The 27,797-nt window shown below is 41.3% G+C and overlaps 1 long non-coding RNA gene across 1 annotated transcript in view; it reads right to left on the bottom strand.

The window, feature by feature from the left end:
- The window catches only part of LOC129143556 (uncharacterized), a 187,491-nt gene extending 159,907 nt beyond the window's left edge, over positions 1 to 27,584 (bottom strand). The window contains exon 1 of the long non-coding RNA XR_008547177.1: positions 27,328 to 27,584. This is a non-coding gene — a long non-coding RNA (uncharacterized LOC129143556). The remainder of the gene's footprint in view (positions 1 to 27,327) is intronic.
- Between the last annotated feature and the right edge of the window lie 213 nt (positions 27,585 to 27,797).

Here is a 27,797-nt window from a genome sequence, read left to right as displayed (position 1 = left end):
TTTCCCACATTCCTAGTCACAGACGGGCCCTTATTTTTCTTCTCACACACACCCCCACCACCACCAGCCTCAAACCTAGATTCCAGCCCTACTGGTTTTTTGCCACTTCGTGAATAAGTCATGGTCCTCCCACCCCCAGGCCTTTGCACAAGTGATGCGCCCTACTTGGAAAGTCCTTCCACCTCTACTCCACTAGGGAAGATCTTGTTCCCATTTCAAGACCTGACTTGAATAGTATACCCACTGTGAAATTCTCCCCAGTTATTCAGGGCCAAGTTAATTACTCCCACCTCTATAGTTCAAGAGAACTTTGCAATTACTCCTGCTGCAGCATTTATTACATTGGTTATACCACAGGCTCATCTTCCTTTCTGAGCAAGCTATTAATCCCCCAAGTAGTGTTTTTCCATTAGTCTGCTGCATGTAATCAGCAGATCATGAGTAAGCATAAGTTTTCTGAATGAATGAACAAACAACTACATGGAAGTCCACAGGGACTTGCTTCTCTACATCTTTATCAAGGGTGTTATGGATTAAGGTCAGACTCATTACCACTGCAGATAACAAGGTCCTACTACAAGCCCAAGAAATAGGATCAGATGCCAAACTCCTGCAGCCCTCAATTAATTTGTTGTTAAAAGTGGAAAAAATAAATAAATTTATATTAATGGCTAACAAAGTAGAAGAAAGCAATTCTAGTTTTCATATTAAACTGTAACATCAATAGTCGATCAGTATTTCACTGATTAGGATTACCTTGTCTCTGGTCACTCTCTATAGTCTGTCTTCCAAAAAGGAATGGGTCTCCTGCAAATATCCATGGAAACCAGCCACTGCTAAGTACGCAAGGCATTCAATTCCAGTTAGTTGCAAGACTTGGCCCCCAGCCTCACCCACACCAATTACACCAGGGAAGGGACAAATGCTTCCCCAGCCATGAACACTGTGGTGGTGAATCATGCCATAAGCTCACTGTATCACACCAACCACAACCTCAAGGTTGGACCCCAGCCCCCAATGCTGCCAAGACAGGCACTAATGCTTCTGCAGTCACAAACACTTGGCTGACAAGATAGGCATGGAGGCAAGATCCTGCCAGATCATTTTGCTATCAAATCCCAGTCCTTAGAGATGGATACAGTGGTTCATGCCTGTAATGCCAGTGTTTTGGGAGGCTGAGGCAGGAGGATTGCTTGAGGCCAGGAGTTGAAGAAGACCAGCCTGGGCAACACAGTAAGACCCAATCTCTACAAAAAAAGAAAAAATTAAAAATTAGCTAGGCATGGTGGTATGCACCTATAGTCCCAGCTACTTGGGAGGATGAGGTGGGGGAGAATTTCTTAAACCCAGGAGGTCAAGGCTGCAGTGAGTTATGATTGTACCACTGCACTCTAGCCTGGGCAACAGAGTGAGGCCCTCCCTGTCTCAAAAAAGTAAGAAGAAATAAAATAAAATCCCAGCCCCTGATCTTGCTAGAAGATGGGCTGCTGCTCCCAGAATCTAGTTCTCCCCGCAGAGATGGATTCCCAACCCTGCTAGATGGAAGCGTGCTGCCCTGGAATACCATGGGTAATAAGGGGCCAGACACCTGCTACGGCACCTGGCAATGATCTCTCTGGCCATTTGCCCTGACATAGCCAACAAAATGTGCCAACAATTTATTGTGTATTTGGTGAGGAGGAAAATTGGGTTTGTTTGGTTGGTTGTTCCCCTCTCTTCTTTGGTGAGAGAAGTGCCAGGTACACTAAGGAACTGGTAGCCAACAAAAGTGTGAAAGCTGGTGTAGGGGCAATACCACCCAAACAGCTACTGCCACCTTAAGAGCTGGGAACCACATTCACCATCTCCACTTCACACTCAATTTATTCATGCTAGCATTCACTGTCATTCACAACCACCAGCACAGCACAACACAACAGAGCAGAGCTGGACTAGACTCTCCCCAAGAAACTCAGGAGCTCTCTGAGTGTATAACAGGGAAGGAGTTGCAGAAGGCCAATTGGACTTCTACACTTTTTACTCCTACTGACAAATAGAGGAGTTGATCTTTTACACTCTCAATCACTCTGGCAGTTAATTTGCACCTCAGACTATGAAGTTGGACTCTGAATGTCACATATTGAATCCCCAAGCAATATGATATTGTAGAGGGAATGAAGGTAGCAAAATAATAATAATAACAGTTATTTATTCAGCACCTACTATGTTCCAGGTCCTGTACTTAGCATTACTAAATGTTTTTTATTTTATCCCAAAATAGCACTTGGATATTTCTCTTCCATTCTGTGAATGGAGAAATTGAAGCTCAAAGAAGTTAAGTTACTAGCTCAAAGTAAAAACAGCAGTGAGTGACCGGGTGCAGTGGCTCACATCTGTAATCCCACCACTTTGGGAGGCCAAGGTGGGCAGATCACGAGGTCAGGAGATCAAGACCATCCTGGCCAACTTGGTGAAACCCCGTATCTACTAAAAATACAAAAAAAATTAGCTGGGCATGGTGGTGCACACCTGTAGTCCCAGCTACTTGTGAGGCTGAGGCAGGAGAATTACTTGAACCCTGGTTATGGAGGTTGCAGTGAGCTGAGATGGCGCCACTGCACTCCAGCCTGGGCGACACAGACAGACTCTGTCGCAAAAACAAATAAATAAATAAAACACAGCAGTGAGTTAAAACGCACACCTCTCTGAATCCAAAATTCTTGAGTCTCCCTAAAATTGTAGCTGCTAGTATAAAATAGTCACACTCAACTTACTAGAATATGAGTTTGGGGGAGTTTTTGCCACAAAATTCAAATAACTGAATACCAGGGGCAAAGCCTGAACTTTATATCACTTTCCAATTGACTTTTCACATGAGAGATTGTTGTACATCATTTCCATGCATTGGATTTACATGAATCTGTGAACCAAACTGCCTCCTTAAGCGTCTTTTTCAGGATGATAATTTAATCAACGTAATCTTTATCTTTTTCCTTGTTGAAATCCAAATGATAGTGCACATCTAAATATGAACAGCAGACGTGAAGGAAGGGAACCAGGAAGAGCAACAGCAAAGTCAACCAGAGATCTAAAAATGGGAAAAACTGGTCTTCACAAACATGTAAAATATGTAATTAGAAATGCACTAAAACTTCTACTCTGAGATAGAGAAAATATCTCCGCCGATGTTAATTTGGTTGATGACTCATATTGAAATAACATCTGTTTACAACTCAGTGTTCTTGTCCATGCTGTATTCTTTGTATCTTTCTTTAATTCAAGTCATTCTTAACACATCCTTCAACACATAAGGTATCACTTCCCAGGTTTCTAGGGTGGACTACTTCCATGTTTCTATCACCACCATGACTGATGAGGTTTCTGGCCCTTCCTCTAACTGTGAGTTCCTTGAGGGCAGGGTCTTTGCTGTATCTTTCTTTCCCAGCATGCAACTAATACATAATGAAAAGCTGGATTACCCACATTGCATTTTTTTCATCTTTATAAATTAGTACTCAGGCAAATGAAATTTAAAATTGGAACTCAAGATCATGATTGGTTCATATTAATGTTTTAATCTACAGAAGGCTGTGCAGTTGCAGGTAGCGATACCCAGCTACAAAATACCAGAAGGGCCTAACTCAAAACTGTGGAAATTACAGCCACTTACATGGAACCAACTACATCTTAAATTCCTGCCCAACAGAAAGTTGATTCTGTTACCTTTCTGTATGTCATGAAACAAAAATTTTTAAGTCCCAGAAATTTCTCAAATTATGTCAGTGGTTTAGTGTCATTCAGCACATGCTGAGCACACTCTCTCCTTAGTTTTAAATGGTCCTAAATAATTCCAACCTCACCATTTTCTAAATGGTCTTCCTCTTTCCAGATTCTCCTGAAATGTGTTTTTAAGGTCTGGGGCTTTCTCCTAGAGCTGTGTGACCTTAAGTAACCATTTAGCATCACTGACTCTCAGCTCTCTCTGTTTGAACATCTATAAACTCTGCTTTCATGTGAGAACACACAGAACTCAAGCGCATGCCAAGACAGAGGTTGGCAGGACTTGTGCTGGGCTGATCCAGGCAGTAGCAATCCGGGTTTGGAGATTCCAAATATGAGTCCTGTAGACCAGAGAATATTTCATTCTTGAATAACAAGTTAAGTCCTTACGGGGTGGTTGAAAATCTTATACATCAAATGTGAGCCAATCGTACAAGATCCAATTTCCTATGAAGAAAAATTGGTAGAGTGGTAAATATAAGGAAGATCAGATCCTATTCTAAATCTTACTTGAGTTGTGGAGAGCACTAACAACTGTGGGTAAACGTAGAAAGCAGAAGGGAGACCAAGCACAAGGAAATTACTCCCAGAACCTTGGGGAGCAAGGAAATGTGCCAGGATCCTTTCCGAAGTCTTGTTTTGCTGAGTCAATATTAGTTACATCTGAGAATGTCCTAGAAGAGTTTTTTCCCATTAGTTCCATTTATTTCCCCAACGTTACAGAAGAATGTCAAAACACAGGCAATTATTCCAAGGTCTGAAAGTCTCAAGTAACAGATCTTACTGCCACATCCATTCTCTTGAAACATGAATTTCATAATGCCATTCCCTTTTCCAGGACTTATGGTGTCTCCCTCCTACTCTCACATCAATCAATCAATCAGTTCATACTACTCAGCATCCTGTTCGGTGCATAGCCCTCTGCTACACACAGGAAAAACCAAGTCATTCATGTTTTTTATTCATTTAAAAAAATGTTTATTGAGCACCTACTAAGTGACAGAAGCCATGCTGGGCACTGGAGGGAGAATAGATGGATAAGGCATGGCCCCTGCCCTAGAGAAACTCAAACTTTCCTGGGGTTGGCAAATGGGTAAACAACAATTACAACACACTGTGATAAGCTGACACTAAAAATATGTTCACAGAATCCTGCAAAGCCCTAGCGAAGGCATAGCAGAGAAGAAAACACATCAGCTGGGCTTTGAGGGATGAGCAGGCATTCACCAGAGGACAAAGCAGGAAAAGTGTACCTGAGAGGGAGGGAATAGTGATGTGCTGTGTTGACCTAAGTCAAACACGGGAAATAATGAGAGAATCGGGCTATTATTATACATCATTCGGTGATTAATTATGTGATAGGTGTTACATATAAGTTTTAGGATAGTAGAAATCAAGAAGTCAGAACCTGGGATGATAAGAGAAAACCTCAGTCTTTTTCCAAGTTATTTCACTGCTCTCCCCAGGTAGAATGGTGAGGGGCAAAACACACAGATCTGAGAGTGAGATCTGAGTCAGAATCACAGCGCCACTCAAAAGTAGGTCAAGTAGGTTGTAACGAAATTAATAATGCAGGAATTTTCACAGCCTCCCCCAACTCACTCATTAAACCAGCTTCTTCCTAGTCTTCTTTCCCCTTATATCCAAGGAAAGTCTATCTCTTTGAGACCAGTGACTTCCGGCTTTGGAATGCAGAGTCATGATGGGGCTGGGAGATGAAAATAGAGGCCCATGAGCTAGGGCTGGGGCTGATGAGATGCTTGGAGCTCAAGCCAGTACAGGGCAAGAAAAGTGGGGGAGATCACAAAAAGTTGAGGATTCCTCTTTGAAGCATTCTGGAAACCAAAAAAAAAATTCAATTATTCTCAAACTCTTTTTTGGTTATAGATGAATGTGGTTTTATTGTAGTTTACTTTGTTCTGTTTTGATTTTTAACCAAAACACTATCTGTGACTGTTATGATTGTACCACTGCACTCTAGCCTGGGCAACAGAGTGAAGCCCTCCCTGTCTCAAAAAAGTAAGAAGAAATAAAATAAAATCCCAGCCCCTGATCTTGCTAGAAGATGGGCTGCTGCTCCCAGAATCTAGTTCTCCCCACGGAGATGGATTCCCAACTCTGCTAGATGGAAGCGTGCTGCCCTGGAATACCAGGGGTAATAAGGGGCCAGACACCTGCTACAGCACCTGTCAATGATCTCTCTGGCCATTTGCCCTGACATAGCCAACAAAATGTGCCAACAATTTATTGTGTATTTGCTGAGGAGGAAAATTGGGTTTGTTTTCACTGCAGCCTTGACCTCCTGGGTTTAAGAAATTCTCCCACCTCATCCTCCCAAGTAGCTGGGACTGTAGGTGCATACCACCATGCCTAGCTAATAGTGACTTTATAAGCACGCATCCCATTAGCAGCGTAATGACGGACGTTAATTCATCCTCTCCACTTTGCTTATCTGCAAAATGGGAACCTACGTATCCGAGAGGTTTCATGGAGATGAAAAGAAATAATTAATGTAGACTCCTAGTAATCAAGGAGGATACTTTCTTTTCCACTGCTACTCATGCCCTTTCATTCATTTATTTATTCAATGCATAATTTTAATCACCTGCTACTGGTACACCCTCTGCTAAATTCCTTTTTTGCCTATAGAAATCTTGCCCATCTTAAGCATTCATGTTTTTTTTCTGTCCAGCACCCTCTTCCCTCTTCTTAAGGAAATACCCCCGTCCTGGGATTGCCACAAGCTGGCCTATCATGGTTTTCCTCCTTGGCCCAATACCTGTTCCATGTGGTGGGTCCGTCACCCCAGACAGGCCAACCAGAGTGATGTCTTACGCTTTTTCAAACTGGAGCTGAGAGAATGACTTTTTTCCCTCTGGACTTAAGGCTTTAAAGATGTAAGCATAAGCAGCTAAGATCCTTAATTCCAGCCACCAGCTTAGAAAATTCCGAGAGAATGAAGAAAACAGAAGACAAAAAAAAAAAAAAGGAAGAAAGCTCCTGCTTCAGTCATGCCCTGCTCCAACCCCGGCCTCTCTAGGGCCTGATTATATGAGTCAATAAATGTAACCCTATTTGCTAAGTTAATTTGAGGTGGTTTTCTCTAGGTGCTAATCAAAGAGTTCCAGCTAACACAGTATCTTCCCAGACCTCACTGAATTCCCCATCTCCTTATTCTATAGGCCAGCCAGACATCCTTGGAGCACGATTGCCGACGCTATACAGCTTGCCTCTGACAATGTACGCTCATCATTGCTGCATAACTCTTCTTCCCAAACATCATGCTTCTTCATGCCACAGGCCTCATTACTAATCATGTAGTAGAAACTCAATAAGTGTGTTGAGATAAAACAAACACCAACTTAAATTATAAAAGCTAGAAAGAGTCTTAGAGAATCGGTTTAAAATTCTCTGCAAACTCAGAAATATATAGCGATTTTGTTTTCTTTCTCTAACAACATTCCCTGGGAGGAAAGCAGAAAGATAGCCACATAAATGTGTACTGCAATTCTTCTGAGTTATCACAAAACCGCATAATATCAAAACAGTTCATGGATAAAAGTGTATGTGTATAAATGCACCCAGCCATATCTTATTATAAGGGAGTATCACACTCAGGATTCCTGACTCTGAATGTAATTAATTATCTCCAGAGACAAAAAAGCATAACACATAATTTAAATTTTATGTGAATTTAGCAATAGACATTAAATCTTTAAGAAGCACGCATACCTTGTAACCCAGCAATTCTGTTTCTGGCAATTTGCCCTAAGACAAGAATTTGGAAATGTTTAGAGATTTAGCCATATTAGTTTTTATTCAAACATTGTGAAAAATTGCAAGAGATTGAAAAATACCAAGTAATCCATTCATAGGGAATTAGAGAAATTAATGACCTATTCATACAATGGGATTCTATTTGAAAAAAAAATCACATTAGAGAATAATACTTGCACTATTTTTAAGTGAAAAAAATTAGGTTGCAAAATGACGTATATATAGAATGGTATGTGTATATTTAAATGTACATAGGTATACACACGAGTGAACTGGAAGAACAGACATCATAATGTTAATAGTGTGTATCTCTGGGTTGTAGCATTATACATGAGTTTCACTTTCTCTTTTTTGCTTATTTTTATTTTGGGAGTTCTCCACCATAAACATATATTTATGTAATTCGAAAGAAACAAGAACGAATATTTTGTAAACATACAGGAAAGTGTTCTAAGAAAACATCTAATCCAAATTCCTCATGTTGCAGAGGAGGAAACTGAGGCCCAGGCAGTGCTATAGCTTGCCCGAGGTCCCACAGTTAGCAAATGACAAAATTAGCACCCTATGCCCAGGGCAGGGTTCTTTCCACCAGACCATTCAATCCCCACCATGGGTATTGTGTTTTAAAAGTCCAGCTAGCTGGGCACGGTGTCTCACGCCTGTAATCCCAGCACTTTGGGAGGCTGAGGAAGGTGGATCACCTGAGGTCAAGAGTTTGAGACCAGCCTGGCCAACATGGTGAAACCCCATCTCCACTAAAAATACAAAAAATTAGCTGGACATGGTGGTGGGCACCTGTAATCCCAAATAGCTGGGCTGAGGCAGAAGAATTGCTTGAACCTGGGAGTCGGAGGTTGCAGTGAGCTGAGATTGCATCATTGCACTCCAGCCTGGGCAACAAGAGCAAACCTCCATCTCGAAAAAAAAAGTCCAGCTAACTTCATTTAACTCTGCATTTGGAAAGGATCATTTTAAAACAGCACATTCATATACGAGAATGATAGCAAACAGAAAAACACCCTTGAATTTCATCTCATGCTTGGGTTTCGGTGCTTTACAAAAATAGTGTTGGCATTACCTCCTGGCATTGTATTATAGGATGGGATTTATTATGAAACTGGGACCAAATTTTTCAGTTTGGAACAATTAATAGGCATAACATAGGTTTAGAATTAGTGAAGTCATATTTTTGCAGCTGCTGTAGAATTCTTCCACAGCTTAATTTGCTACCTTTGTGATTTTAACAAATGGAAAGATGTGTGTTCATTTATAATAATTGGCTATATGCTTCCACTAGATTACAAAAATTTGATGATTTTCAGGAATCATAACAAACCATGACCTATAAATTCAATTTCCAATGGTAAAAATCCCCTGACCAGAGTGGATGCTGATGACGAACTAATAATGTGTTCTGTAACAATCTGTTTTGAGCACTCAATTGACCTGTAAGTGTTCCAGATACTGCCTGATGAAAATGGGTTTTATTATTTTCCATTAGCAGCTGCTACAGCAAAGTGAACGGCCAGTCCACAAGGGAAATAAAAGTGTTTCCCTCTTCTCAGTCGCCTCTGCTGCAAACGTAAACAAAACTACCTTCTTCCTTCCCCTCCTCCCACCTCTGAAATCTCTACATTCAAGGACCACGGCTGGCGAATCCTGCCTGAGTACGTGGCATCTAATTAAAACACAATGGGGCATCTACTATGTGCTCAGCATTTTGCTGAAGTGGTGCAAGGGTGAAGGGAGACCTCGCACAGGGAAGCAAATCACTGGAAAAAGTGGTTCCTGCCTTCGAAAATGTCATTAGACTTGTCAATTGGTTCTTTTCATTAAAATAACAATAATAGTTTCTTTTACCATTGTAGTGGTCTGCTTTATTCTTCTTGTTTCTTGCATTTATAAAAAGTTATTCAGTGCTGTTTTTTCTTTTACACAAGTCTTCTTTCCACTTTTGGCATTTGCATCCTGTAAAATTATGCTCTTTTTGGCAAATATATACATGCATAAGGGAGGGGGGCGTCCACAACCATTTAAAGAAATTATTTCTCCAAGGATTTTTTCCGTTTCCTCCCAGAGAGACAGAGAAAAATCTCACCAAGGTGTCATACAAAAACAAACAAAAAAACCCTCCACATACTCCTCCTCTTCTGGTATTTTTCTTCCTGCCTGCTAAATGAAGGCTTGACCCAATGTTCCTTTCCCTGCCCTCTCCTCTCTCACTGCTGTCTACTGTCTCCCTGGATGATCTCATCTAATTCCACAGCTTCAACACTCACATAGTACATGTGATTCCTAAATCCCTCTCTCATCACGATCTCTTTTCCCAGCTCCTAGTCTGCATTCTCAGCTGTCTGCCAATCCTCTCCACCCAGACGAATCCAGGATACCCCAAGCCGAGAAGTCCAAAGCCAAAACCTGTGTGTTCACCTGTGTTTCCCTGTTTCTGTTCATGGTACCATTATCTTCCCAGTCTAGATCAGACAGGCAGACATCTTTACCTCTCTCTTCTCTCATGCCCTTTACTCAAACCCATCAATTCTCTCTGCTCTTCATTGATATCTATCCCTTTCTTTCCATCTTCTCTCCCACTGTCCTAGTTAAAGCCTATTATACTCATTTGGACTTTTACCTCAACCTCCTAACTTTCCTACTTTAAGTCTTTGTCTACTCTAATTCATTTTATACATTACTGACAGATTAGCACAAATGCTAAAGTGTAGTTCTGACCATGCCTTCCCACCACTCGCAAGCTGTCCACATCCACTGCTTACTTACAAAAGAAAGTACAAACTTACAGAAGGCCTTCCATGGTTTGGTTGCTACTGACTTTGTTAGCCTTACTGCCCACTATGCATTGGAACATTCCCATATTCCAACTAAGCAGGAGTGTTCACAATAAACAACACAGGCTCTTTATTCTCCTTCTTTCATTAATTTTCTTTCACATTATTCCCTCACCCTGAGTGCCCTTCTTCCTTCGTAGTGACATTTTCAAATCCACTTTACACATTCCGACCAGCTCAGATATCATTTGATGCCTGTGACAGCTTCTCCGTTACTTGTACACTTTTTGAACTTTCATACTGTACCAGTGAATTAATTCTGACTTCAAGTGATACTACTCACTTCACATAAAGTAGAAGGACCTGACACTGGTACATCTACCTCCATTTCTTCCTTCCCAACCTTTGTCCTATTTTGTCATGCATTTGACATAATACACATTATAAATCCCACAATACATGATTATTAATTTTGCTGTAACCATTTCGATCATCTGTTAAAGACACCAAAATAAGAAAAAACAAGTCTTTACATTTACTCACAGTCTAAGTTTTGCGTGGCTATAACAGAATACCTGAGATTGAGTAGTTTATAAATAAAAGAGGTTTATTTAGCTCATAGTTCTATAGGCTGAGGAGTTGAAGGGCATGGCCCTGGCTTCTGGCAAGGTCTTTTATGCTGCATAATAACATGGCAGAGAAGGTCAAAAGAGATGCCAACATGTGGAAAGAGACAGAACCAGAGGGGTGTCCTGGCTTTATAACAACACACTCTCATGGGAAACTAATCCATTTCCATGAGAACCCATCCAGTCAGTCTTGTCAGAGCCAGAGCTCACTTACAACCATGAGAATGGAACCAAGCCTTTCCCAAGGAATCCACCCCCATAACCCAAACACTTCCCACTGGGCGCCACTTCCCAGCACCACCACATGGGGATCAAATTTCAACATGAGTTTCATTGGGGACAAACAAACTATATCCAAACCATAGCACCCACATATTTCAATTTCTAATGCATTTAATCTGCACTAATTTTACACCACCACTGAGGCAAATCCCTCCAAATACTCTACCAAAAGCCCCATGAATTATGATGTTTTCTAGTCTGGCCAGCAGAAGCAGGAATAATATAAGCCCTGTGAGAACTTTGAAGATGATTTCTTCTGCTTCTTTCAGCTAGTTCTTTCTCCTGCCTGAAGATATTTTTCTCACAAGCATGCACTGATCGGTATTCAGCTGAAGACTCAAGGAGGACCCTTGGCAGGTCTCCAGAGTCCTCTCTCTGTACAACTGTCTCCTTTACAGCAACCTACCTGCAAATTCTAGCTGCTCTTGGAAGTAAATGCTCTGTGCCGCCAAATGAAAATAGCACTCGGGCAAAAGTTTTCTCAGCAAGGCAATTTACTTCTATAGAAAGATACATCTCATGGATGGAGCAATGGCGAGAGCACACCAGACAAGGGAGGGGAAGGGAGGTCTTATTCTTAATGCAGCTAGTCCCTACTGCTGTGTCTTTCCCCTGTTGGCTGGGATTGGACCACACAGTCTAAGCTAATTCTGACTGGCTATTTTAAAGAGAGTGAGGGTACAAGCCAGAGTGGCAGGGTGAGTAGTTTTGGTGGGAGGGATGGTTACAGAGCAGGTGACTAAGGATGACTGAGGACAGAGCAGGTGACTAAGGATGACTGAGGACAGAGCAGGTGACTAAGGATGACTGAGGACAGAGCAGGTGATAGAGGCTAAAAGGGAGTTGTTTACTGAAACTAGAGGCAAGGAGATGTAAAGAATGAGGAAGTCAAACTTTAAAATGGAAAACAAAGTACAGGGAAGCTGAACATACTGCCACACTGGTTCTTTGGAGAGGGACCCAGAACTCATTTTACTTAACAATTTTCTCCCTCTCGAATTTTAAGGGAAGTTAACAGGCTAAACTTTGAAGAGGAATTTACTGTATCCTACATTGCCTTGGCCTCCTCAACTCAAGATAACTGCCAGGCTCTGCCTAGGTTCCCTCTCCCTCTCATGGCCCGGAAACTCTCTCCAGGGAGTAAGTTGGGATAATCACAAAACTCAGTCACCTCATTTGTTGCCCATCTCTCAGGGAACACTGAAGTCTAAAGTCTTGAAAACTGTTTTGTCTTGTTTTATTTTGTTTTCATATATTTGATCCATCTTTTCAGTTGTTTCAAGCAATAGGGTAAATTCAATTCATGTTGTTCCCTCTTGGCTAGCAGGTGAAGTTTTGTAAAATCACAAATTTAACGATCCCTTTCAACCCCCCTTACTTGGAAGAAGTTTCTGAACCAGTTGGACCCAATTGACAATTTCAAAGAAGATCCAGGTGCCAGAAACAAGTAGCATACCTCATAGGTAGTGCCAAAACAAGGCCTAATCCTATCTGGGGATTCCACGTTTAAGTTCTCAGTGGCAATTTTTCTCCAAAAAAAATAGTACATAGCTAAAAGTAAAGAACTTTTGGAGACATATCCAGAACAGAGCTTTGAGCACCCAAATCTATGAGATTCCTTTGTATGATCTGAGAACTTGAAGACTCATTTCCTTCATTACAATGAACATTTACATATTAATTAGTTTTTTCAAATCACTCTTTCAAACATGTATATAAGAGGCTATCATACCTGTGATACATCTATTTTCCAATAAACTGGAATCGAGGAAAAAAATGATATTCTATATATAGGGTCTATACAATGAAAGAAAATCTTCCTTCATTCCTTTACTAATTCTTTTACTTTCTTCTTTTTATCTTTACACTTTAGTTTCCTTTCTTGTCCAAAATTTCTAATTCCCTAACTTTTTCCCCAAGCATGCCTGGGGTTGTTATAGCCAGACAGTAGCATTCACAAATACACCCTCTCAGATTCTATCCCTGTCTCTCCGCACTTATCCTATACTAAGCCAGCTTTGTAGACATCAAAAGATATATTCTTCAGTGAATGAATCAAGGAAAGAAAGAACTGAATTTTTTATTTCTGCTTAAATGAAAGAGGTAAATTCACCTGAACTGGGAGGAGGCTTATCTGTAGGAATCTTCTAATCTTTTCTAAACATAGAAACAGAACAAAGAGAAAATGTAGGCCAGTTTTACATTAGAATGGAGGATTGGTGGAAAAATTTGGGCTGAGAAAAAGACATCAGACATATTTCCATTTTGAGTTTTACAAAAATAGACTGAAATTATATCTGATAAATGATGGTGGATCCACAATTGATCACTTACTTAAGTTGGTGTCTGCCACATTATGGCCCCAGTACTCTGGTACACAGATATGAATTAGAGAAATTCTCATTTAGTATTAAATAACACTGGATTACATAGTGAGATAGTTATTCCCTTTTAATTCTCTTCCTATTCTCTGATTACATCAAGATGAGAGAATTGGTTGTTGGTAGTATATCTTAACTTCTCCAACACTTGCTGATCTTTTTTATGCAGAGAAAAAGAAGTCTAGAACATTAGGCAGAAAAAAATTCAGCTAGAATGTTAAGTTTTTTTAAATATTCTTTGAATTTATTTAATGATTTTTTTTTTTTTTTTTTTTTTTTTTGAGACAGAGTCTCACTCTGTCACCCAGGCTTGAGTGCAGTGTTGTGATCTTGGCTCACTGCAACCTCTGCCTCCTGGGTTCAAGCGATTCTCCTGCCTCAGCCTCCAGCCTCCTGGGTTCAAGTGATTCTCCTGCCTCAGCCTCCCGAGTGGCTGGGATTACAGGCACCTGCCACCACACCTGGCTAATTTTTGTTTTTTTTTTTAGTCCAGATGGTGCTTCACCACATTGGTCAGGCTGGTCTCAAACTCCTGACCTCAAGTGATCCGCCCACCTCAGCCTCCCAGAGTACTGGGATTATAGGTGTGAGCCACCACACCTGGCCTATTTTATGATTATTTTATATTTATGGCAAGAAATATTCCTTTTTCAACCCTTTATATTTGATGATATGAAGACTTTTTATTCATATTTATAAAATGTGTTAATTTAAAGATAACTATCTCAATAAATCCCTTTCCTGAAATGCCAATATACTGTGTAATTTCAATCAATTAATGACATAGGTGGGTTTCCCTGGAGGCAGGCACTGAGACAGAGCTGAGGGTCAGGAAGTTCATTAAGAATCAACACCCATGAAGGGAAGAAAGAGGAAGGAAGATGGCTGCAGTGCAAGCCGGACAAAATATCCGGTAGAATTTAGGGAGCACTGGAACAAGAATTACCCATCAAACTCAAAACTCTATTCCATCAAACTGTCCCACAGTGGGCCCCGTGGCCAGGCCTTTTCACCCATGGCTCATCTGGTCCACAGATGCTGGCTCCCTTAGGAAGGGCGATACCTCAGTCACAGCAACTCTCCTGCTGGGACAGAGCCTGAAGATGCTGACAGCTGGCAGTGGGGCTGCCTCCGCTCCCCACAGCTGAACTCAAAGTCCTTCCTTGAAAGGCTATCTGGGCAGCATGTGTACATGTCCCCCACAGTTGATCAACCAAATGTCTTTTTTCAAATCATTCTTTGAATCTCAGTTTCCTCATCTGTAAGTGGGGTTGATCTGGATTTGTAGATCTCAATCGGTATTTCAAAAAAGATACACTTTGTCCTCCAGAAACACTGGATTATGGCTTCTCTTTCTACATATAATTTTTAACCTTTTAAAACTATAACTGCCAGCTGCAGTGGCTCATGCCTGTGATCCCAGCACTTTGGGAGGCCAAGGCGGGCAAATCACGAGGTCAAGAGATCAAGAACATCCTGGCCAATATGGTGAAACCCCGTCTCTACTAAAAATACAAAAATTAGCCAGGCGTGGTGGTGCACGCCAATAGTCCCAGCTACTCGGGCTGAGGCAGGAGAATTGCTTGAACCCAGGAGGCGGAGGTTGCAGTAAGCCAAGATCGTGCCACTGCACTCCAGCCTGGGTGACAGAGTGAGACTCCGTCTCAAAAAAAAAAAAAAAAAAAAAAAAAAAAAACTATAACATATCGGCCAGGCAATCCCAGCACTTTGGGAGACCAAGGCGGGTGTATCACTTGAGCCCAGGAGTTCAAGACCAGCCTAGCCAACATGGTGAAAACTCATCTCTACTAAAAATACAAAAATTAGCCAGGCGTGGTGACGCACACCTGTATGTCAGCTACTCAGGAGGCTGAGGCAGGAGAATCACTTGAACCCAGGAGGCTGGAGGCTGAGACAGGAGAATCGCTTGAACCCAGGAGGCGGAGGTTGCAGTGAGCCAAGATCACACTACTACACTCCAGCCTGGGCAACAGAGTAAGACTCTGTCTCAAAATAAATAAATAAATACACGCTGTGCACAGGTACCCTAGAACTTAAAGTATCATAATAATAAAAGAAAGAAAGAGAGAGAGAAAGAGAAAGAGAGAGAGAGAGGAAGAGAGGAAGGAAGGAAGGAAGGAAGGAAGGAAGGAAGGAAGGAAGGAAGGAAGGAAGGAAGGAAGGGAGGGAGAGAGAAAATTTTGGTTAAATAGGAAAAATAAATTCAAGAAATGTATTGCGCACAAAAAAAGAAAATAAATAAATAAATAAAACTATAACATATCAGTTATACATGAAATGTACTACATACCAAATTCTAAGACATTAGAGACAACCAACACATTACTCTAGCACCTCATTAATCAACTGATAAAATAAGTGGGTGCTGTACAAATAACATGCAATTTTTAACCAGTTTGACAGGTTTCAAACCCAATTGAAAACTCCTGAAAACCATTCTCTCTCATCTACTGCTTTCATGCTGTGAATCTCGGAAAAAAGAACCATGATAGAGACTTTGAGTGCACAAAGCCACAGGCTCCCGCCATCTTAACGAGAAGACAAGGTATAAATGTTAAGAAAGATTAATAGCAGGAAAACAGAGCCAGTGGAGGCGTGCTAATTATAACTCCCTTATGGCTTCAGAAAAGGGATGAAGGGTTTTACAGATGAGGAGCTTGAAACTGGAAAAAGCTGAGTAACCTGCCCAAAGTTAACATATGCTAAGTGTTAAAATTCAGATTCTATACCAGTTCTCTTGCTTGCCGGCACCCATACACTATACTACCCCCAGACTCCAACATGTCCACTGTCAGTTGCACAATGCCAGATGGTTTCAACTTTTAGACTCTCCAGATATTTATAAGTGATAGTTGTGTGGACTACACAGTTCAAGTGGCCCAGTATTGATGCTCCGAGGAATTTTAAATTTTTTGTCTGAGTTTTGGGGGGTGATGGTGGTGATGTTCTTTTGTTGTTCTTAATGTCTGGGTTTAGGTGTGGGCCTCTGATTGTGGAGGAATCATATTTCTGCATAAAGTATATTCATTCAAAGGAACTCCTTTCTCTACCCAATTGCTTAATAATATGTCTTGAATAATAGCATTACCTCAGGACTGAAAATGACATCACCCCAGGCTTACCAGGCTCTTCTGAGTCAGGAATGAAGGTCTGAGAACTAGGAGTGAGGAGAACATGTTTCCACTAGAAAGCCACTGCAGTGGCTCTGCATTCAAACTAACTTGATCAGTGCCACACTTCTGTTTGCTACTACTGTGCTGAGAATTTCAAGGCAAAATCACAGTATGTTTATAGATAGAAAAAAGAGGAAGGAAGGAAGGAAGGAAGGAAGGGAGGGAGGGAGGGAGGGAGGGGAAAGAAAGGGAGGGAGGAAAGGAAGGAGGGAGTGAAGGAGGGAGAGGAAAGGAAAGAAAGAAAAGGAAAGTGAGAGAAAAGATAAAGTCCTATTCAAGATTTCAGAGTGAAAGGGAAAATCCCTAGGATCACAGCCAGTTGTCATGGGAGAAATTTTTCTTCCTGATCTATTTTTGGCAGTCAGTTCAACTTCATGCATCATTGTTTTACTTATGGCATGTACAGTAGCCAGAGAGAAACCCATAATATCTTTTCTGTCTGGTGGAAATCTTATATTCCTATGCACAGTGACAAATGGCTTGATTACAACATTTTTTTTTCCTCCGGGCATCACAGTGTTTTAAATATCTCTAAATCTGTGGAACACATTTAAAAAGAATAGGGCTCTTACAACATACCAAACACAGTAACCATGGTACAAATTAGCGCAGAGCATCAAACAGTTGGGGTAGAATCATTTTTACAGAGGCTGTCGATGAATACAAAGCCGTGGAGTATGAGGAATGTGAACAAACAAAAGATATCCAGGCTGGAGAAGCATCCATTTTGAGGAATTCTTTTCCTCGAAGAAAGAATAAGAAGAATAATGTTCAAATATTTAAGTAACAGCAGAAAATTAGATTTAATCATGGGAAAAATAATTACAAATGGCTTAAGGCAGCTTAAGATTTTCACCACTTTCTCCTTTATTTTCATCTTAACCGCCGGGAAAAGGCCATGTTTTGTGGCGGTAGCGTTTCAATCGCACCCACTCACTGCTTCAGTTGTTTTTATCCTTTAGTGGAGATTTTTCAAAAACATGAACTCTTCACAGGAAAATATCTGCGACATTAGAAACTGACTCACGTTTCCTAGTTTTTCATGAAACAATGACATTTTTTCCCCTTTGATGCTCTCATCTAACTCCACAGGAAATTTTACTACCGAGCCGCTTTCATCTCTCCTGGTTTGAAGATAAATGATCCTTGGTCTCCTTTAGACCTGCATAAATCACAAAGCAATCTACTAAGAGATGCCTGTGGCAAGCAGCTTCAACTAGAATCAAAAGGATAGTCAGAAATATCCATACTGCTTACACAAGGAGTAACCGAGGCAGAGTAATCCAAACACTGCATCCCGTTTTCTTATACATACAAAGCCTGGCACACCGGGGCTGTTGAGAAACATGAATTAGCCCATCTCTGACATAAAGCCTCGGCAAAATAAGCGTCTGCTACACGTAACTCAAAGTTCTCTGCCCTTCCTCAGAAGAACGTGGCTTACTGGAAACCAAATTCTTATAAGGAGTACATCAAAGAAGAAATCTATTTCCTTGGGTTTTTAAAATTATTATTTTGTTTCTCATTACACAGACAGCATTAACGGAACACCAAGGAAGAGAAAAAAGAGTTACCACCCATAATCCTGCCATCCGATGAATATTTCTTGTTTTGTTTTGTTTTGTTTTTGTTTTGTTTTGTTTTTTGAGATGGAGTTTTGCTCTGTCACCCAGGCTGGAATGCAATGGTGTGATCTTGGCTCACTGCAACCTCCGCCTCCCAGGTTCGAGCAATTCTCCTGCCTCAGCCTCCCGAGAAGCTGGGATTACAGGCACGCACCACCACTCCTGGCTAATTTTTGTATTTTTGGTAGAGATGGGGTTTCACCGTGTTGGCCAGGCTGGTCTCAAACTCCTGACCTCGGGTGATCCACCTGCCTCGGCCTCCCAAAGTGCTGGCATTACAGGCGTGAGCCACCATGCCCGGCCCCAGTGAATATTTCTATTTGCCTGTGAGCATCCATTGTTTTTCCAAAAATAAAATTGCACCAGGTGATTGTATCAATATGTTTTTAACTTGCATCCTGTTGGGCCATGAGACTTTAAAAGATGGTACAGGCCAGGTGCAGTGGCTCACACCTGTAATCTCGGCACTTTGGGAGGCCAAGGCAGGAGGATCGCTTGGAACCAGGAGTTTGAGACCAAGCAACATAGCGAAACCCCATCTCTACAAAAAATACAAAAATTAGCCTGGCTTGGTGGCACATGTCTGTGGCCCCAGCTACATGGGAGGTTGAGACTGGACGATCATTTGAGCCCAGGAGGTCAGGACTGCAGTGAGCCATGATGTTGCCACTGCACTCCAATCTCAGTGACATAGTGCAACCCTTACTTCAAACTAAATCAATAAATAGCCCAGGCTCTGCAGTCAAACTGGGTCTGAATACAAGTTCTGCCATTATTGGTCTAGGAAACTGAGGCTGGTTATTCTCTGTCTCTGGGCCTCCAATTTTATCTGTATATAAAAATGGGAATGATGCTAGCACTTCCTTCAAAGGGTTATTGTGAGAAGTAAATGAGACAGTGCATGAAAAATCCTTAGTGTCACACTTGGCCCATCATAACCACTCAATAGATGTTGACTGTTTTATTATTTATAATAAATTCATCTTTAGCTAATACCATTATGCAAGAAGATAAAAGGAAACCCTTCCATTTCCTGAACAGGGGTGAGACCTGACCTGCAATTTTGCTCATAGTTACGCAATTTCCCCACCCATCTCTTTTCTTTGCAGACACAGGGTTCATAGCCACAGCAGGTGACGGTGCAGGGCCCTGAGCTCTGATCTTGCATAACAGAAATAGAGTCTGCTCTTGACCTGGTCACCCAGAACCACAGCATTGAGAAAGAAAACTTAGACATCCAGCTATGTCCAACTGCCACATTGAGTCAAAAGGAAACTGAGGCCTTGAGAAAGGAGATTTGCCTGAGGAAAGGGCTCAACCACAGTCTCCCAACCCATTTGCCTTTGTTCATTGCTTGGGTGCCACTGCAAGTCTGGCCCTGTTTACAGCACATTGCGGCTTGCTACAGGAATTCATCCCATTAACTTCACTTCTCAGCCCTGAAGCCTTCCTCGGTCTCCTTGCTCCTGTGCTTCTGTGGTGAGGTCACCTTTTCTGGAAATCCCTGTGATTTCTTTCCACAAGCCCTCAGCTATGCATGTGGCAATGAGGTCAGCTGAAACTAATGATGACGTGTTACGTAGAAATAAGTAAAATCTTAGATTGAGCTCAGACAAAACCACATTAAAATCTCAAATGTCATTTTCTTACACTTCAAAAATAAAATGTCAGGACCATAAGGCTCTTCTCTATTTATTCTCTTCTCCTTTGTCTTTCAGTTGCTTTTTGTATCTGAGTGTATTTAATTGTGCATTTCTTTCCTCTGGCACTAGAAGGACCCAAATTTTTCTAATAGATCATTTCGCGGTAGTTACAATCTGACCTAAAACAGGAAATACTCAGTAGTTCACAGTAAGGAAATCTATTCTCAAGAAGAAACTCGTAACCTATCAAGGGGTTTTATTGAAGCATGAATAAGCATTTGAATTTCAGTTTATTTACAAATCTATCACTGCTGTTAACCAAAACAAAACATGTTTTCAGTAAAAATTGTCACCTGAAGTAATCTTTATAAAAGCTTGAAAAATGGACTGGCCTCAGCCCAGTTGACCAGCTTTACTCCATAGGTGTTTGTAGCTTTGCTTGTACACATAGTGTGTTAAAGTAATACGCTTTAGGCTCTGTCCATTTTTGACAGAAGGACCCCAAACTACGTGAATATAAATTTTTTTAGTAGTTTAAAGAAAACTAGCTTCAGAAGTTCTCAATATCCTGCATCCACTAATTCAAATTATCTTAGTTGGGTGTTGCCAAGTAGAAAGAAATGAATAAAAATGATGCGCAATTAACCCAGCTTTACTACAAAAATGCCTCAAAAACGGCACAGTTCTCTTGAATAGTTCTCTTGAAGAGGCTCACGGTACACTACAGCTCAATCTGAAGCGCATTTCCACAAGTATCAAATTAGTGTTCGTTAAGGTAATAAGATGTTTACTGGGTTGACTTTTGTTCTTTTTATAACAGTGTTGGGTTTGTAGGAAAATCTTATTTCTCATATTCGCTCTTAGGAAGACTCATTCCTTTTTTTCCTCTCCACGTGCCCCATATTCTTTATTATGCAGACTCATCTACCTATTACCATTCTCAACTCATAGCCAGGGGAAAGAAGCTCTGCCCTGCACATTATACATAAAATCAAGACATATTTACCACACAACCACTGTGTGCCCAATAGAATACAAGTTGCTATGAAAATGGAAAATACCTGTACTTGACTCTGGGACTTACCATCTACATATTTCCTTGTGACCCAGGTGAGTACAGCCCGAGGGATGAGCTCAGTGCAAAGCAGGGGAGGAGGCCTGCCTAAGAACAACAGTGGGCTCTTTGCCAGGCTTTTCTGCCTTTCCGGGAGCTGGAGCAGGTCAGGGCAGGTCCTCACTTTGAGGAGCCAGATTTCAAGTCTTTTACATGAGCACCTCCCGATAGTGGCTACCGTTCACTGCCCTCTTGCTTTGGGCCAAGCTGAGACATTCAATTTTTGCCACAATCTTATCATGTAGGTATTATGATTCCCATTTTACAGATGTGGAAACTGTAGCACAGATGGGTTACATTGTTAAAGGTTAAATAGCTTTAAAAAGCGGCAAACTCAGAATCTGAACTCAGGACTGACTCCAATACCAAACTTCTCAATCAGATTCTAGTCACCTGCTTTGCCGGTGTCCTTACTTGAACCTCCACCCTCATCCAGGCCTGCAAAATCCTTCCCATCCATTAACAACAGACTTAATATAAAGAAACAGAAAGCAAAAGCTTTAAGCCAGAATGTAAACCTTAGTTATAGCCATCAACAACTTCTCTTTTACTATTATTATTGCACTAAGCTATACAACATGAAATGTTGTTGCCCAGAGTTGTACTAAAGATATATTGACTAAATATAAAACTAGCCCATTAACTTTTAAGAATTTTCTTCTCCAAATTCTGTACGGAATGTGCAAATTAATTAAGCCCTAGTGCTATAAACTTGAGAAAATCAGTCTTAACCAGCTGAGGAGCCACTATGTCATCCGGTAGTCAGAACTGACCAAATAATTAAGCATATTTCTGATATAAAAAAAGCACAGAAACATTTTATTATAAAATAACAGTACTTTTATCCAAATGACCGAATAAAGGTTGCTGCCTGATTCTCAATATTTTTAAACTGTGTATTAGGTCTGGAATTGATATTAGGTTTCCCAAGTCCGTCAGTTCCTCCACTACTGACTTAGCTGGTGATCTAATGTCAGGGAAAACACTTGTTTGCCTGATTTTTAAATGGATTATCCCTAGAAGATAATAATAATAGCAATAATGCTATTGCTATTATTTGGTCACAAAGAGGATGATTTTGTTGTCCTACAAACCTAGGTTTATACGTGAGCTGTATGATGTAGTAGCAAATGTTTTAACTTCTCCAAACCTCACCTGTAAAATGGGGGTAATAAGGACTCTTCAGAGAGTCTTTGCAAAACCCATTTAGGGTAGTGCACATGGCACATCATCCAGCCCACAGTGAAGGCTATTCAATAAAGGGTAGCTAATATTATACGGTGTTTATGGAAAAGAGAAAAAATGGTAGTAGGGGTTTTAAAGTTCGGGTTCCTTAGAAGGATAATGATTGACTTGGGATTCTCATCTTTGATTTTTTTTTCAGAGGCACTTGCATTCAGTATTTCATCCATCATAACCCCATGCCCGTGTTGTAGGCCATTCATACATATGGTTCCAGCTCTGGTACGCCAATGGGGATGGATTGCTCAATAGGAATTGCCGTGTTTTTATGTTTTAAGTGCTATTTTTCCCTGAGGCTTTCAGCATGTCGCTCTATTTCAAAAACAAGTGGCTCACGTGTCTTGAAAACCATGTGCTGAGGATCACTGTCAGAGATTCCGTTTATTCACAAAAAGGTCATTAACCTGGAGAGAACCTTATTTTTACTCCAGGCTGGTGTGAATAAAGAGTCTGGGTGCTTAATGGTGCTTACTGCCAAGCTGTCCTGAGGTCAGCGATCCTTTCACAGTTCATTCATGAGACTGACGGACATTATTGTGATATGTTGCATAAGAAAACCCTCTCAGTTCCCTAAATACATTATATTAATGTAGTGCCATAGGACATGGAAACCGAAACACTGAGGAAAAAAAATGTTTTGTTATTCCTTCAGGAAAGACTTGTGAGTTGGCTTTTTGGTCTCTCGATTGCTATTATCAAGGCCCCTTCCTGCTTTACGGTCCAGAGTCTGCCCAAGCTAATTGCTGCACTGAAATACAACTCACTGAGGAACTCGCCAGCCTGGACAATAAGGAGTCATGGCTTCTCTACCCTGGGCTGTGCCACTGCTCATTGTGTGACCTATACAAGCTACCTAAGCACTCTCAGACTCTATTTTCCTATCCAAAAAACAACAACAATGTCATCTTTAAGATACTATACCCCAGCTCTACAGCCCTATAATTCTCCTTCTATCCTTTTCATAAATACCTCTTTGTTATGTATTTTGTTTCTCTAGTGATGACTGGTATAGAATAAATAATTGCTACCTAGAAGATGTAATTAAGTTTATATATTATTTTCTACAACTAATATGCAATGGATTTTAATTTTATTCATAATTACTAACTTCAGGCTTTAAAAAATCTGTGTACTAAGTGGGAATATTGCACCATTTTTATAGCCTCTTCTTCTCATGTCAATAAAATAACATAATAAAACACCACCCACACAGATGATAAGCCTCCCTCTATCACCAGGAAGCATAATTAGCAAATTAAAGCATTGGACTCACATTTATACTTATAATCCCAAGGTTTTGTTTTATTCAAGTAAAGCCTGTGGCCTAAATCACTGTGATTATAATATGGTACTAAGTAAATAAAAGTCTGTCTGCCTTTCACAATTACGTTTTAATTTCCCATTTTACATTTTCCAACATGCAAACTAGGTTTTGTTTACATTTTGATCTGATTTACTAAAGAACTTTCTCCCATAGAATCTTCTGAAAATAGAAGTGCAAGCATACATATAACACATGGATTTTTGCCCCCTATAAACATTAGCTTGTGTCTAGTCTTTGCTGGTAGCACATACATAGAAATACCAGTGTCGCCAGGCATGGTGGCTCACGCCCATAATCCCATCACTTTTGGAGGCTGAGGTAGGCGGGTCACGAGGTCAGGAGATGGAGACCATCCTGGCCAACATGGTGAAACCCTGTCTCTACTAAAAATACAAAAATTAGCTGGGTGTGGTGGCAGGTGCCGGTAATCCCAGCTACTCAGGAGGCTGAGGCAGGAGAATCACTTGAACCCGGGAGGCAGAGGTTGCAGTGAGCCGAGATCACGCCACTGCACTCCAGCCTGGCGACAGAGCGAGACTCCGTCTAAAAAAAAAAAAAAAGAAAGAAATACCATGTGTTTTCAATTGGGAGAATTTTTAAACTTTGTCTACTATCTTCAGAAAACATTCTTTGAAAGAAAGGTTATTGTGTTTAGTCTGGTTTCTATACATGTCTCTAGAACAGCAGGATATAAAAACCCATTCTGGCAGCAGATCTCCAGAAAACACTGGCAATTCTGCAATGAGGGGAGGTACAACTTCCTAATGAAAGTGTTTCCTCAAATCTAAAGGTCATCTGAACACTTTCATACATACGCAATACAATGTATGTATTGCGGTTGAATAGACACAACAAAGGAGGCAGACTGAAGTTCAAATCCTACCTCTGCCACTTACTAGTTGTGTGACATTCAGCAAATCACTTATCTAATCTTTCCAAGTCTCCTTTTTTTTTTTTTTTTTTTTTTTGAGACAGAGTCTTGCTGTGTCTCCCAGGCTAGAGTGCAATGGCACGATCTCAACTCACTGCAACCTCTGCCTCCCAGGTTCAAGTGATTCTCCTGTTTCAGCCTCCCGAGTAGCTGGGACTACAGGTGTGTGCCACCACGCCTGGCTAATTTTTGTATTTTTGGTAGAGAGGGGGCTTCACCATGTTAGTCAGGCTGGTCTCAAACTCCTGACCTCAGGTGATCCGCCTGCCTCGGCCTCCCAAAGTGCTGGGATTACAGGTGTGAGCCACCGGGCCCTGCCACAAGTCTCCATTTCTTCATTTGTAATATGAGTGAAATATTGCCTACTTCATAAGATTCATACAAAAATTAAATAAGATAATGTACATAACATGTTGGTACATAATAATCACTAAGAAATGATGTTAAACCTGTAATCCCAGCACTTTGGGAGGCCAAGGCAGGCGGATCATGAGGTCAGGAGATCGAGACCATCCTGGCTAACACGGTGAAACCCCATCTCTACTAAAAATACAAAAAAAAAATTAGCAGGGTGTGGTGGCAGGTGCCTGTAGTCCCAGCTACTCGGGAGGCTGAGGCAGGAGAATGGCGTGAACCCAGGAGGCGGAGCTTGCAGTGAGCCGAGATTGTGCCACTGCACTCCAGCTTGGGTGACAGAGCGAGACTCCGTCTCAAGAAAAGAAAGAAAGAAGAACGAAAGAAGGAAAGGAAGGAAGGAAGGAAGGAAGGAAGGAAGGAAGGAAGGAAGGAAGGAAGGAAGGAAGGAAAAAGAAAGAAAGAAAGAAATGATGGCAGTTATTTCTATTATTATTTTAGTATAATCATCACTGAATCAGAAAGAATGTGACCCTGGGGGTGCGTGCACACCATGATTTTGGCCATGACCTTCAGTCAGCAACATTAGTTTCTCTCAGAGGAGGTTCTACTGTGCCCCAGATAAGGGAATTGGAGCTCAGTGACATGTAGAAAACTGACAGCATTGAAGATCTCTAAAGGATACTCAAAACATTCTTGCCAGCCCTGCCTGAGGCTGCATTACTGCCTACCAGGCTTGTTTCTGCTCTCAGGCACTTATTCCATTTCTCTGTTTTCATGCCAGCCTTCCTAGCTTACTTTGTGTTCCTTCTGCATTAGTCATCATAACGCCCCAGTTCAGTGACAGATAAGGTGGATAAGTCCCATTTGGTCCCTGCTCCTACAATTGGAAGAAGACAGGAATTAGGAGATGGACTGAAGCAGAGGTTAAGTGTTAAACACAGCAAGCCCACCCCACAGACACACAATTAGGTGACTCTAAAACCAACTTAATTGGTTAGCGACCAGTAGTAGTTTTCATGAAATAGAATAGAAAATATCAATATAAACCCCATGCAGTAAGCAGTTTATTTCATTAAAAACTTTTATTGGCCAGGTGCGGAGGCTCAGGCCTATAATCCCAGCACTTTGGGATGCTAAGGCGGGTGGATCACGAGGTCAGGAGATCGAGACCATCCTGGCTAACACAGTGAAACCCTGTCTCCACTAAAAATACAAAAACAAAATTAGCCAGGTGTGGTGGCGGGCGCCTGTAGTCCCAGCTACACGGGAGGCTGAGGCAGGAGAATGGCCTGAATCCGGGAGGCGGAGCTTGCAGTGAGCCAAGATCTCACCACGGCACTACAGCCTGGGTGAAAGAGTGAGACTCCATCTCAAAAAGAAAAAAACTTTTCAGTTGTGTGTGTCTGTATGAATATTGGTTTGTGTTGGTGGGTGGATGTGTGTGCATTTTGCAATATAAAATGTATTTCTTTTGTTCTCATGTGGACTCGAAGGTCTCTAAGGTCTCTTTTAACTAGAAAAATTTAATAAATCTCCAAACTCTGTAGAACTGGGATTCAAAATGGCAGTAGTTGCCAATGTTCTGGTTTTATGGGGTTGGTCCATATTTTTTTTCCCAATAGAAAATAAATTAGGATTTTCCTTCATCAGTAAATAAAAGTGTTAAAAGAATAAAACTAGAATCTACACTCAATCACCCAGGAAGATGAGAGGTCTGCTGGGACTGAGATTACAGAGTGAAATGAACACAGAGATCAGAGCTTGAAGCCAGCTGTGGAGCCCAGGGCCAGTGGCCCGCTTCTGCACACAGCATCCATCCATGGGAACTGAGTCAACTCATAAGGATCTAAAGAGAGCAGGGACATTGCCGGGGAGGAGGAGATGGGGGTTCCTCTCCCAGCATACACACACGCATGGCTCCCACACTCACATAAATGCACATCGAGAAGCCAGAAGATGTTGCAAGATGTGTCTGTGCGTCTCTCAAGCTTCTACAGGCTAATGAAAGCATGTTAGAGACAGAGAACAGGCCTGAGTTTCAAGCCTTCTGAAGTCTGTTTTTCACTCTGTCTCTCTTTGGCACAGAATAAGTCATTTCATTCTCCCCTCTATCCAGACAGTGAGTTAATTTACACTGACAACTATAACCAAGTTGATGAACACACCAAACATTGGTCAGTGCAGATTCTCCCTATTTGAAAACTGAAATAGGAAACTTTTATAGTTAGAAAGTGCTTTGCAAACATGAACTCAGAAAAAGAGGAACTAATCGGAGGATCTTACCTTTCGGTTCTCTAAGCGGTCACAGCCTAATGCTGCCAAATGGCTCCAAATGCTCATGTTGAGGTCCAGGCTCTCTCTCCATCTTCAGTCTCCTCCACTCACCAGGCTCCTATTAACACATTTTCTGCTCTTCAGATAGTGAAATGTGGACAGCTAGGTTTAAGCCACCAGATTCCATCGTGCTACACCGAGACCACACCCAATCCACTTTGGCCTTCCTCATAAGTCTCCAAATCATGACCATATATGTACAAAACGCCCAGTCTCTTCCTTTGCTGCTAAAGATTGTTAGTCTCCATCATTAAGGAACTTTCTATCTCAGCCTCCAGAGGGGTACCATAATACAAAGTTCTGAGGATACCTCACCATGTATGAACACAAAGCCAAGAAGGGGGTCTCATCTTCTTTTTATCCTAATTGGTCTTGTGCCATAGGTTGGTACTAAGGCAACTATTTGCTTTTAGTTTAGT

This window comes from Pan troglodytes, chromosome 2, assembly GCF_028858775.2.
Source record: "Pan troglodytes isolate AG18354 chromosome 2, NHGRI_mPanTro3-v2.0_pri, whole genome shotgun sequence".
Taxonomy (NCBI): Eukaryota; Metazoa; Chordata; class Mammalia; order Primates; family Hominidae; genus Pan; species Pan troglodytes.
This window is presented reverse-complemented; position numbering and strand designations above follow the sequence as displayed.